At 38.8% G+C, this 12,593-nt stretch overlaps 1 pseudogene; it reads right to left on the minus strand.

Moving 5' to 3' along the window:
- Positions 1 to 7,893: 7,893 nt before the first annotated feature.
- On the minus strand, positions 7,894 to 10,269 carry LOC103740706 (annotated as a pseudogene).
- Between the last annotated feature and the right edge of the window lie 2,324 nt (positions 10,270 to 12,593).

Here is a 12,593-nt window from a genome sequence, read left to right on the forward strand (position 1 = left end):
TGGGTGGACAATGCGAGAAATAAATAATGCCTATCTAGTTTTGAAAACCAGAGGGAACCATATTACTCCTACAACCTACTGATAAATTATACATAGCAGATCAAGAAACATATGTCTAGGTATGGATTATCTGAGAACAATTGGTCTTTGCCTAAGATTTATCTACATGGCACACAGTAATTAAAAGTAGCAGACTGGTGGAATTAACTTTCTTGGATATTTAACAGACATACTTTGAGGCCTATACTAATTTGGTAAGATAGACATAAAGGACAGTTTTTTCTCCTTGCCCTTCTAGGTCGACTAGTTCCAGGGGACTATGAGCATCTCTCAAAATGTCCTGTAATGGTGGTGGGTCACCTGTCATCTTGACCAAGGAGGCTGAGGAGACCCCACTAGGTGGACTTGAATCAGTGTCCAGTCTACAAAGAGGAGGGTCAACACAGAGGAATCCCTTCCTCCATGCTTCCAAGCGAAGCCAACCATGGTAGAGCAGGACCTTTGACTTATCTTCACATAGGTGGAACTGGTAAAAGAAAGGAGTCAGGGGCTCCTCCCAAGCCCATGTGACCCCTGAGGAACATGTCCTCAAATGACCTTAAGAGTGAAAATAAATTCGTTTATCTGGGCCAACTGTATAGCCTTAAACATCCAAAAGGAAAATAAACCAAAGATTAAAAGGGTCAATATAATTTCTTAAGAATCCATATGCATAGCTAAAGGCAACATAACAAGCAACAATGCCAGGTAGAAAATACCTTCTTTTGAATTGTTGGCCAGGGTGGCCAAAGGGACTCCCAGATAGTAAGCCAACATAGAACTGGGAAAATGAACCGCAGACCCCAATCTTATCTAAAAGAATATTGACAACTGATTGCTGCTAGATGAGGAACAGCTGACCCTCATAAAACAAAGACCTCTAGATAGGCTGACTAGATTCACCAGAAGGTGATAAACATTATAATTGAAATCCACCCAAAGACTTCATAGACATACACAGGCACCAAGGGTCCAAGTGCAACTGATTATGACTAGTAATAATCAGATACATACAGAGTAGAGATGCATGTGCCAACATCTCCGTGTCCCTCAACTGACGAGTGGATAATGAAAATGTGGTTCATTTATATGGTGGAGTTTCACTCAGCAGTAAACAAAGAGGTAATCATGAAGTTTGCAGGTAAATGGATGGAACTGTGATCTGTTATACTAAGTGATACACAGACTCAGAAAGAAAAAAAAAATGAAACAATGTATGTTCTCCCTCATATGTGGATGGTAGCACCAAATCCTTATAAGTAAGTATGTATCCAGACATATCTACAGGAACCAGGATAATGAAAAGAAACCAGAGAGGTAAAGGAAAAGAAAGAATCTGAAAGGGAAGAACAGTAGCAAACAGGCCTTAATAAGGGAGATATGGATAAAAATAGGGTTATTTTAAGGGGAGGAGGAAGGGAGGATTACCCAAGGAAACTTGGGGATAAAGGGAAAGAAGGAGCTCAAGAAAGGTGGGACCATAGGAGAAGGGTATTAAGGCAGAAATGGGGAAAATGGGGGCACTTTAAATGGGGAAACCATGGTGGAAGGGTTAGACAATGGGCAAGATAAATAATGCCTACCTAGTTTAAAAAAAAAAAAACAGAGGGAACCATATTAATTGAACAACCTACCGACAAATTATACATATAACTAGCTCAAGGAATATAATATATTTCTAGGCAAGGTTTATCTGGGAATGTTTGGTCTTTTCCCAAGATTTATCTACATGACACATGGTACTTAAAAGTACCAGACTGGTGGAACTAACTTTCTTGGATGTTTAATAGTGATACTTTGAAGTCTATACTAATTTGGTCAGAGGGACATAAAGGACAGTTTTTGCTCCTTGCCCTCCTAGGTCAACTAAGTTCCAGGGGACTATGAGCATCTCTCAAAATGTCCTGTAACTGTGGTGTGTCACCTGTCTTCTTGATCAAGGAGGCCATGGGTTTATTTCCAAATGGACTTGAACCCCATCAAATGGACTTGGCATTTCCACAATGCCTTCAAGTCAAGCCAGCCACAGTGAAGCAGGGCCTTTGACTTATCTTCACGTAGATGGAACTGGAAAAAAAATGAGTCAGGGGCTCCTCCCAAGCCCATTTGACCCCTGAGGAACAGATACTCAAACGGCCTTAAGAGTAAAAATAAATTGGTTTATTTGTGCCAACTTTATGGTCTTAAACACCCAAAAGGAAAGTATAACCAAAGATTAAATAGGTTTATATAATTCTTTAAGAGTCCATGTGTATTGCTAAAGACTACATAACAAGAAACAATGCCAGGCAGGCAATACCTTCCAATGAGTTGTTGGCCAGGGTGGCCCAAGAGACTCTTAGACAGCAACTCACTATAGAACTGGGAAAATGAACAGCAGACCCCAATCTTATCTGATGGAATATTGGCAACTGATTTCTGCTAGATGAGGAAGAGTTGATCTTCCTAAAACCAGGAGCTCTGGATAGGGCGACTAGAGTCAGTGGATTGAGGAAAAGCTGATCTTCCTAAAACAAGGAACTCTAAATAGATTGACTAGATAGATTCAAGATGGACAAGCACAGTGGCATGCCTGGGAGCACTGACAACACAGTGGACAGTAACGGGAATGACAGAGTATAGGGCCTCCAGTGGGGAGGAAGGTTATGGGAGGGTGCCATTTGGGATGTGGGCATATAGACGAATAAGATTGTTTGGGATGTTCTGTAGGAAATACACACACAAAAAATCAACAAAAAATTTTAAATGAGTTATATTTGAGGAAGTAGCATATAAATTTGCTTCATGTTAATTAGTAGAGGTGAAACACATTACCATTGAAATCTACTTGATGACTTTATATCCATATTCAGGTGCCAAGGATCTGAGTGTAACCAACTATGACTAGTAATAATCAGGCAGAGATTAGAGACACATGTGCAAATATCTAAGCGCTAGTAGCATGAAAAATGAGTTTTTCTATATTAAACAGTATATTTTAAAATGAAATGGAGATCTTTTTTAATTGTTAAAACCACATCCAATTTTATGTCTTATAGGGTTTATACTAAGTTCAATATTGTATAACTGTATTAATTCAACTGTGTACCTAAAAATTTACAGCCATACACCTTTGTTCTGGAAATTGTTATTGAATGTGTTAATGCTGTAATGAAATACTTCTTCTAGTCATGTGGTTATTAAATAAATAATTTTTAAATTAAATTCATATATGTACAAATAATTTGATGCATATATATGTGCACATATATAATAACAAGTGTCAGGACAAAAACATCATTCTCACTTCAAAAGGGATAAGAGATAATTCATTCTAGAGCCAAATATGAGTGACCATGGCCCTGGAACACAGATTCAAATTACCCCGAAGTCCATGTAGCATTACGTTTTTATAGTAACAGAACAAAGAAAAGTCATAAATCAAGACACTTTTCAAACACATTGGTGGATAGTAGGCAGGTCATAGCAAAGGGGGGAATCTATTACGGATCTCAGATGCTATCTGATGGGATTCTTAGCTTTTTTATTGGTGTGAGTCCTGGTGGTCTGACAAGTTAATACATTTTATTAGTCACAAAAATATGTTAGTTTAGAAACAGAGGTAGGCAAGGTGTGTCTGTTTATGGGATTTAAAGATGTTCCCAGATAATTTGTGAATAGGTTCTGGATCTGCAACATCCAAACTCTCCACAGAGATTGAAGTGTTTGTTTGCTTTTAACTTACAAAAGGAAGAGTTGGTTTGAGATCATTATTCCAGAGGAATCACAAGTCCAACATGGTAGGGAAGCATGATGGCAAGAGGTGGCAGGAGCAGAAATATGAGTACTTACATCTTTAAGCAGGGGCAGGAAGGCAGAGAGTGACTGGATCTTGAAAGGCTTAAGAACTCTCAAAGCCTGTCCCCAGTGACATGCTTCTTCCAGCAAGACCACACGTTCTAAGACCTCCCAAAACAGCACCACCAACTGGGATAAAATGTCCAAATACTCAGAGCCTATGTGGACCACCACAGTGGGTTTACCCTTTGAGCTATGTAGTCAGTCCCATTTTTAAATATCTTTTAAGCTTATTTTTACATAGATATATGTAAAGTATATGTATAAATTCCTACACCAGAAAATATTATTAAGAAGATTCAACAATGAATGAGAAGATTTGAAATCTTCAGCATTTCCTCATTACTCTTCATTAAGTCACTTATTTAGCTACGGAAACATTTGTTTTTTTTAATAAAATATAAATTGCTACTGATTTTGTCTTAATAGCCCCATGTTAATATTGCATATTTTTCTCATATGTGTAATCTAGATTTAAATAAATATATGTATATGTATGTATATATGTCACATAAAAGCAGAAGGGAGTCTATCTGGAGTGAGGGAGGAAGGAGATGAATGTGGGGGGGTTGATGGAGCAGACAAGGGTGGGTATTGAGGGTGTGACTATGATCTATGTACAATGATACATATACTTGATAATAAAATAATAAAACATTATTTTACATGATAAAAATTAATTTCTAAAAATCTCTTAAAAACTAGAGAAAAAAATCCACTAAGCTGGGCATGGTGGTACACATGTGTAATTCCAGCATTCAAGAAGTAGAGGCAGAAAAATTAACAAATTACTACACAAAAATAAATTAAAATAGTCGTATTTTGAATGTTATTTTCTAATGAACCATCTAATTCATATCCAAAGACTAAGCAGTTAAAAAATGTGAAGATCCAAATTGATTAAAAGATGTGATGATACTGGCCATTAATCCCCCAAAGCTGAGCATTCTTTGAGGTGTATTAAAATGTAGAAAGAACAAGCCTAATAAATACCACCTCAGATACTGTCAAAGAAAAGTAACTCATATCAAATTGGCTAAAGGACGATTTAGTCATAAAGTCATCTGAGGATAAAAAGTTTGAAGAGATTATGTAAAAACACAGCTTTTAGCTCATCTCATTATGGTAGCTAATATAAATAGTGAGATGGCGTCCACAAAATAGCATTTCCAGTGTAGTCCAAACTTGATTTCCCCCTTTCCCACACTCACATCATGTTGTGTCTTCAGCAATAGGGTTTTACCATCCACTTCCGATGTACAACCAGCTTTATTGGCAATGGCCTTTATTGTTTTGGGGACCTCTAGGGCCCCTCCAGCCAACAGGTAACAGGGGGGCAACCCACCTCTGACACTGGGATTTTCATTTAAAAACTATATGGCTCCTGGTAGGGCTCTCTTCCATCCCCATAGGGTTCCTTCTGTGCTTAAGGCCTTTTATATTGTGTATCAGGAGAACTTTTCCCTTTTATTCCCATAGTTCTCTGTGTCGCCCTCCTTCCTCTTTTCCTCCTTAACTGCCCCATTTTGGCATATTTCTCCCTTAGTAGCACCTTTATCCTACTATTCCCTCTCGGGTTCCTTCTTTCCCTTTACCTCCCTGGTTCCTCCAATATTCCTGGTTCCTACAGTTACATCAGGATATTCACTCACTAAGGGTTTGGTGCTAAGATTCACAAATGAGGGAGAACATATGTCTTTTGTTTTTCTGTGTCTGTGTTACTTCACTTAGTGTAAAAGCTTCTAGATCTATCCATTTACCTGCAAATTTCACTATTTCATCTTTCTTTACTGCTGAGTAGAGCTCCATTGTGTAAATGTACCACATTTTTGTTAACCACTCATCAGTTGAGGGGCACGTAGGTTGTTTCGTTCTCTTAGCTATTGTGAAAAGAGGAGCAACAAACATGTTTGTACAGGTGTCTCTGCAATAGGATGAGTCCTATGGGTATATGCCAAGGAGTGGTATAATCAGGTCATATGGTAGGCTCATTTTTAATTTTTTAAGAGTTCTCCACACTGTTTTCCATAGGGGTTGCACGAGTCTGCAATCCCACCAGCAGTGAATGAGAGTTCCCCTTTCTCCACATCCTTGCCAGCGTTCAGTATCCTTTGTTCTCTTGATCTTAGCCAGCCTGACCTTAAGGTGGTTTTAAGTTGCATTTCTCTAATTACTAATGATGTTAAACACTTTAAAAAATGTTTCTTAGCCATCTTTATTTCTCTCTTTGAGAACTCTCTGTTTAGTTATTTAGCCCATCTTTTAATTGGGTCATTTGTTTTCTTAGTTCTTTGTTTTTTGAGTTCTCTTTATATTCTAGATGTTAAACCTCTGTCAGATGTATCACTGGTGAAGATTGTTTCCCACTCTGTTGATTTTCTCTTCACTTTCTTGATTGCTTCTTTTGCTGTACAGAAGCCTTTTATTTTAATGAGGTCCCACTTGTTGATTGTTGACCTTAATTCCTGAGCAACTTCTGTCCAATTTAGAAAAACCTTTCCTACACCTATATCTTGTAGATTACTGCCAATATTTTCTTCTAATAGTTTTAGAGTTTCCAGTTTCAGATTAAGGTCTTTTATCCATTTGGAGTTGACTTTTGTGCAAGGTGAAAGATAAGATCTCTCAATTTATATCATTCGCCCTATAATACCTAGACTCTACTTTATAATCTATAGTTCCTGCATAGCAAACGTCTCAGAGCAACTTAAATATAACTGTTTAACTGTGCCATATTTCTTTGCTATTTTTTAACTATGTCTAATGCAGTGCATAAAGCTAGGTAGGATGTCATAGACTTATAATCCTAGCACTCAGGAGGAAACTAAAACAAAAGGATTGTGAATCCGAGGTCAGCCTGGGTTACATAATGTGACCCTGTCTTTAAAAAAAGTGGGGGCTGGGTGTGGTATCATATACCTTTGATTCCAGTACTTGGGAGGCAGAGGCAAGCAGAAGAATCTCTGAGTTTAAAACCAACCTGGTATGCCTTAATGAGTTCCATGCCAGTCAAGGCTACCTAGTGAGACCCTGTCTCAAAAAACCAAAAAAGTATACTGGTTAAAAATCACTTTACGAGGTACTTACTTAGAAAAAAGAGAGAAATATAAGAATAAAATATTGCAAAATATTAATTGAGAGCCTATTGAGCAACTGAGCTTGTGATTTCAGGGAAATGGTGAATCTAAAACAAGAATTTTCTAACAGCTTTCTATGTATTCTGCTATGAGTTTTACGTGGGGTAAGCAACAGAATGTGCAAGACTAGTAAGCAGAAGGCACTCAAATACTGTTCATCCAATATTTACTTAAGACCAATTATCAATAAAATAATAGCAATCTTAAGTATAATTTATGCTACATAGAAATTTTTTCATTTAAAGGCTATGACCTGAGTTTTGGGAGCTTAACAATTGTACCATATTCTAACCCTTATATCTGTTCTCACTTGATATTCAGGTCTAATGTCTGTCCTTACTGCACCTTTTGAGGTTCTGGCTATATTAAGAGGCATCACAGCCTCCTTAAAACTCAGACTCTTCCCCCCAAGCTAAAGATGTCAGGATAATGTTTGACATATACTACGGATTAAACAAGAACATAGTAGCATGTGTCTGCTCTTTAAAAGTGTACCAGCTCAATTAAGTTTGGAAGAGTCAAACATAGCTAAACAAAACTTTTAATGGAAGGACTTCTCAGAGTTCCTAATCTGTTAATATATATTTGGGGGATGGGAGCCTTTAGAGTATTAGTACATAAAATCATATTTCTATAAAATGGATTTTTTTCCCAAGACATTCCAAGTAGAGAAAAACAAATTGGTTCCAATTTCTTACTCTGGCTTGTACATGCATCTGTATGAACTACCCATACAACCAGAAAAAAATGTATACACCCACACGAAATGTGTACATATCACCAGATTAAAGTTTCAAACCAATGATCTAAACATAAGTAACATAAGTAAGCAAAAGGCAAAACATAGAGGTAGTTCCATATATATCCTCTGATCAGCACTTCAGTACCTCACCTTGGATGGCTCTCTGGTCCTATCTCTAGAACTGTGCTGATTTCTTTCAGATGGCTGTAGCTGTGGCTACAATAACTGCTGCTTGAATGGGACCTGTGGCAAAAGTAAATGTTTCTCCAGAGACTTGAATCTTCTCTTGTGTTCTCATGACTTCATGTAAGACCAGTGTCCTCAAAGCTCTCTGCATCTAGAAACAATTTCTCCTGTTCTTCGCTCCCTTTCTTGTTTTGCTTCAGGAATTCCTGGAGTCTCTTCTGCTTCTCAGCTACAACGCTCTTTAATTCTTCAAGCTTCTCTCTTATTTTAATAAATCCCATATGTAGTTTACCCCACAAATGATCAGCAAGTTATCTGCCATTATCATGGAGATCTGTGAAGTTTCTGCTGCTGGAAACTGGAAGCTGGCAAAAATGATGATGAACTTCCTCTGCTCCTTTTCTTTGTGGTTGCTTTCTCTACTTCATCCGTTACCTTCTGAGATTCCTTCATGTTCCCTTCAGTTCATAGTTGCTCCACTTTGGCCAACAATTTATCAGTTTCTTCACTTAATGCATGAACACATTCTGTCTTTGTTGCTATTTCAGCACTAATCTCTTCTTAACTTTCTGCTAATCTTTTTTTAGACACTTCTGTTCTTTGATCACAATCTGCAGTGAGTGGCTGCAGGTGATCCATGGCATCAAGATCAAAGAAAAAGTCCTATTCTTTGGATGCAATTTCATAATCTGCTCTTAAATTCAGGTCATGGATTTTCAGACATTATCCGAGATCCATGATAGTTCCAGAAAGGACATCATGGGGCAACAGTTGAGAAGGTTACTCTTGCACTGTGACTACTGAATTTGATTCATTGACAAGAGTCCGGATTGTGCTCCTCATGATGTTGGGAGAGAGTAGCCCCCTCAAGAGAGAACCCTCATGCTCACACTCTTGCTCCAGTTCCCAAAACGGAAGCAACACGGGCTAAGCAGGCTCTTGCCTCCAACATCACCACCCACTAGAAACCATCAACCCCTTCTTTCAACCTCTGAAACTGCTTGCCATCCACTACCATTACAGGAGCCCAGTGCTGTACTTTTAATCACAGTGGTCTACTGTCCCATCACATTATTCCAGTGTGTTTTCACAATGTTTCACTATTGTATCACAACGTTCCACTGTCCCATCACAATGCTCCACTCTCCACAAATTTACAGTGTTGCCTCCCTATGGTCCACTGTCATATAACAATTCTATAATGTTTCATCACAATGGACCACAGTCTTGTCAAAATTCTCACCTGTCTCATCACAATGGTCAATTGTTATGTCACAATTGTCTATTGTCTCATCACAGTGCTTCATTGTGACATCTCTATGGTTCACTGTCCCAGCATAACACTCCACTTTCTCATCACACAACTCCATTGTCACTCACAATACTCCATTGTTACCTAACGGCAGTCCCTATTTTGTTGCAGTGCTCCATTGTTGCATCAAAATTGTCCAATGTCCAGTCACAATGCTCAATTGCTTCATCCCAATGGTCCAGGTCCATCACACTGCTCCAGTTTTGCATGACAGTGATCCACTGTCTATTCAAAGCACTCAAATGTTTTATAACAACCTTCCATTGTGTCTTCATAGTGGTTCACTGTACTAACACAGTGCTCCATTGTTACATCACAGTGTTCCCCTATCTCATCATTGTCTCATTACAATGCTCCAGTGTTGCATCACAATGGTACACTCTCAGTCACAAGGCTCAACTCTCATCACAATGGTCCAATCTTCTATCCCAGAGCTCTCTTGTCTACTCACAGAATTATGACTGCCTCACAGTGGTACAATTTCTCATCAGAGTACCCCACTTTATCATGACAATGCTCCATAGTTACATCATAATGGTCCACTGTTCTATTACAATGCTCCATTTTACTTCTCAGTGACCCCCTGTCTCATCACAAGGTTCTGTTGTTGTCTCATAGTGGTCCACTATCCCATAATAGTGCTCTCATGTTTCATTAAAATGCTCTGGTGTTTCATCTCAATGGTGCCTTGTATAATCAAAGTACTTCCCTCTCTCATCACATAACAACAAAGCATCTCAGTAAGAAGCAATAGTATCCCAATGGTCCACTGTACCATCATAGTCCTCTGTCAGTATTCCATTATTGCATCTCATTGTTAAACACTCCTCTTTTAATGATCCACTGTCTCATCATATTGTCCTACTGTCATATCAAACTGCTCCACTGTTTCATCACAATGATTAACTGTCCCATTACAATGCTCCATTGTTGCATCAAAATGGTCCACTGCACTATCATACATAATGTTGCATTGTTGCACAACAATGGACCACTTTCCCATCTGAATACTGCATTTCCTCATCAAAGGGTTCCCCTCTTATCTCAGTGCTCCATTGTTGCATCCCAGGGGCCTACTGTCTCATCACAATGCTCCAATCTTTCATCTTAATGGTCTGCTTTCTCATCACAAAACTCCTTTGAAGCACCTCAATGCTTCAATGTCCTATCACACTGCTCCATTGTTGTACAACAATGGACCACTGCTCCAACCAAATACTAAATTATCTCATAACAGTGCTCCATTGATTCATCACAATGGTTTAGTATCTTATCAAAATGCTCCATTGTTATATCACAATGTTCCCCTCTGCCATCACAGTACTCCTCTATCTCATACAATGCTCCATTTGCCTCACAGCAGGTTACTGTCCAACACAATGCTCCATTGCCTCATCTCAAAGCTCCATTGTCACATAACAATTGTCCAATTTTCCATCACATTGCTCCACTGTCACATCACAGTGCTCCATTGTTGCATCTTAGTGATGCACTGTGCTATAAAAATACACCACTGTCTCATGGTCCAGCTTCCCATCTCAATGCTCCCCTGTATCAGCACAATGCCCCATTGTGGCATCATAATTGTTCACTGTCTTTTCACAATGCTCCATTATTGTATCACATTGGTTTACTCATATAACAGTGCTCCACTGTGTCATCACAATGCTCCACTGTCTCTTTGCAGTGCCCTCCTATCTAACTACAATGCTCCATTTTTGCTTCACGGTGGTCCACTCTCCAATCATAATACTTGACTCTCTCATCACAATGGTCCAATATCCCATCCAAATTCTCTCCAGTCTCATTGCAGTGCTACATTGCTGTCTCACAATGGTTGTCTCTTCTTATAATGTTCCATTTTGCATTACAATGGTCCACTGAACTATTACAATGCTCCATTGTTATATCTCATGGTCCACTGTCCTATCATAATGGTCCACTGTCTCACCACAGTGCTCTAATATTCTATTGCAAATTTTCATTGTTGTATCACAATTGTCCACTCTTATCATGCTCCATTTTTGCATCCCAGTGGTCTACTGTATAATCACAATGCTGTCCTGTCTCATCACAGTGCTCCACTCCTGTATTACAATGGTCCAGTGTCCCATCACAATGCTCTTCTGTCTCATCAAAATGTTCAGTGCTGTCTCACAATGATCTACACTCCCATCAAAATGTTTTACTGTCTCTTCCCAATGCACCATTATTGCATCACAATGATCTCATCCTATTACAATGCTCAGTATTTACATCAGAATGATATGCTGTTCAATCTCATTTCTCCCTATATAATCACATTGCTCCACTGTTGCATCACAGTGGTCCAATGTCACATTAATATACTTCCAGGTCTCATCATAATGCTTCACTGTTTCACCATATGGGTCAACAGTCTTATCAACATGCTGTACTCTCTTGTCACAATAATCCAGTGTCTCATCACAATGGGAAATTTTTACATCCAAATGCTTCATTTTTATATCATAATGCTACATTGTCTCATCACAATGTTCCATTGTTAAGTCACAATGGTCCTCCCATCACATGCTCCACTTTTTTTAATCACAATGCTCATATGTTGCATCATATATACCTACTGTCCTACCCTAATGCTCCACCATCTCATCAAAATGCTTCATTGCTAAATGAAATTTGGCTATTGTTCACCAAAAGACTACATTAGCTTGTCAAAATGTTCCATTGATGCACCACAGTGTTTTTCTCTCCCATCACATGCTCTACTTTCTCATCACAATACTCCATTTTTGTATCATATAGATTCACTGTCCTCTTATAATGCTCCATTGTTGCATCATAATTGTCCACTCTTTCATTACAATGCTCCACTGTCTTATCCGAGTGTACCTTTGGCATCCCAGTGGTTTACCGTTTCATTCCAATATTCCAATTTTGCACCCCAATGGTCTACTGCCCTATCACAATACTCCCTTGATGTATCCCAATGGTCCAATATCCTATGACACTGTTCCATTGTTGCATTGATATGGTCCACTGTGGCATAAACATACTTAATTGTCTCATAGCAATGCTCTATTGTTTCATCACAATAGTCTACTGTCCTATCACAATGTTCCATTGTTGCACCACAGTGTTCCCCTGTGCCATCCCAATGCTCCTCTGTCACATAATGATTCTCCATTTTTGCTTCACAGTGACTCACTGTGCCATCAAAAAGCTCCCGTTTCTCAATTTAAAGCCCCACTGTTGCATAAACCTGGTCCAGTTTGTCATCATAGTTCTCCACCATCCCATTTCAGTGACCCATCGTTGCTTTACAATGACCCACTTTCCCATCACAATGCTCCCCTGTCTC

Source organism: Nannospalax galili, unplaced genomic scaffold (assembly GCF_000622305.1).
Source record: "Nannospalax galili isolate Female #2095 unplaced genomic scaffold, S.galili_v1.0 scaffold801, whole genome shotgun sequence".
Taxonomy (NCBI): Eukaryota; Metazoa; Chordata; class Mammalia; order Rodentia; family Spalacidae; genus Nannospalax; species Nannospalax galili.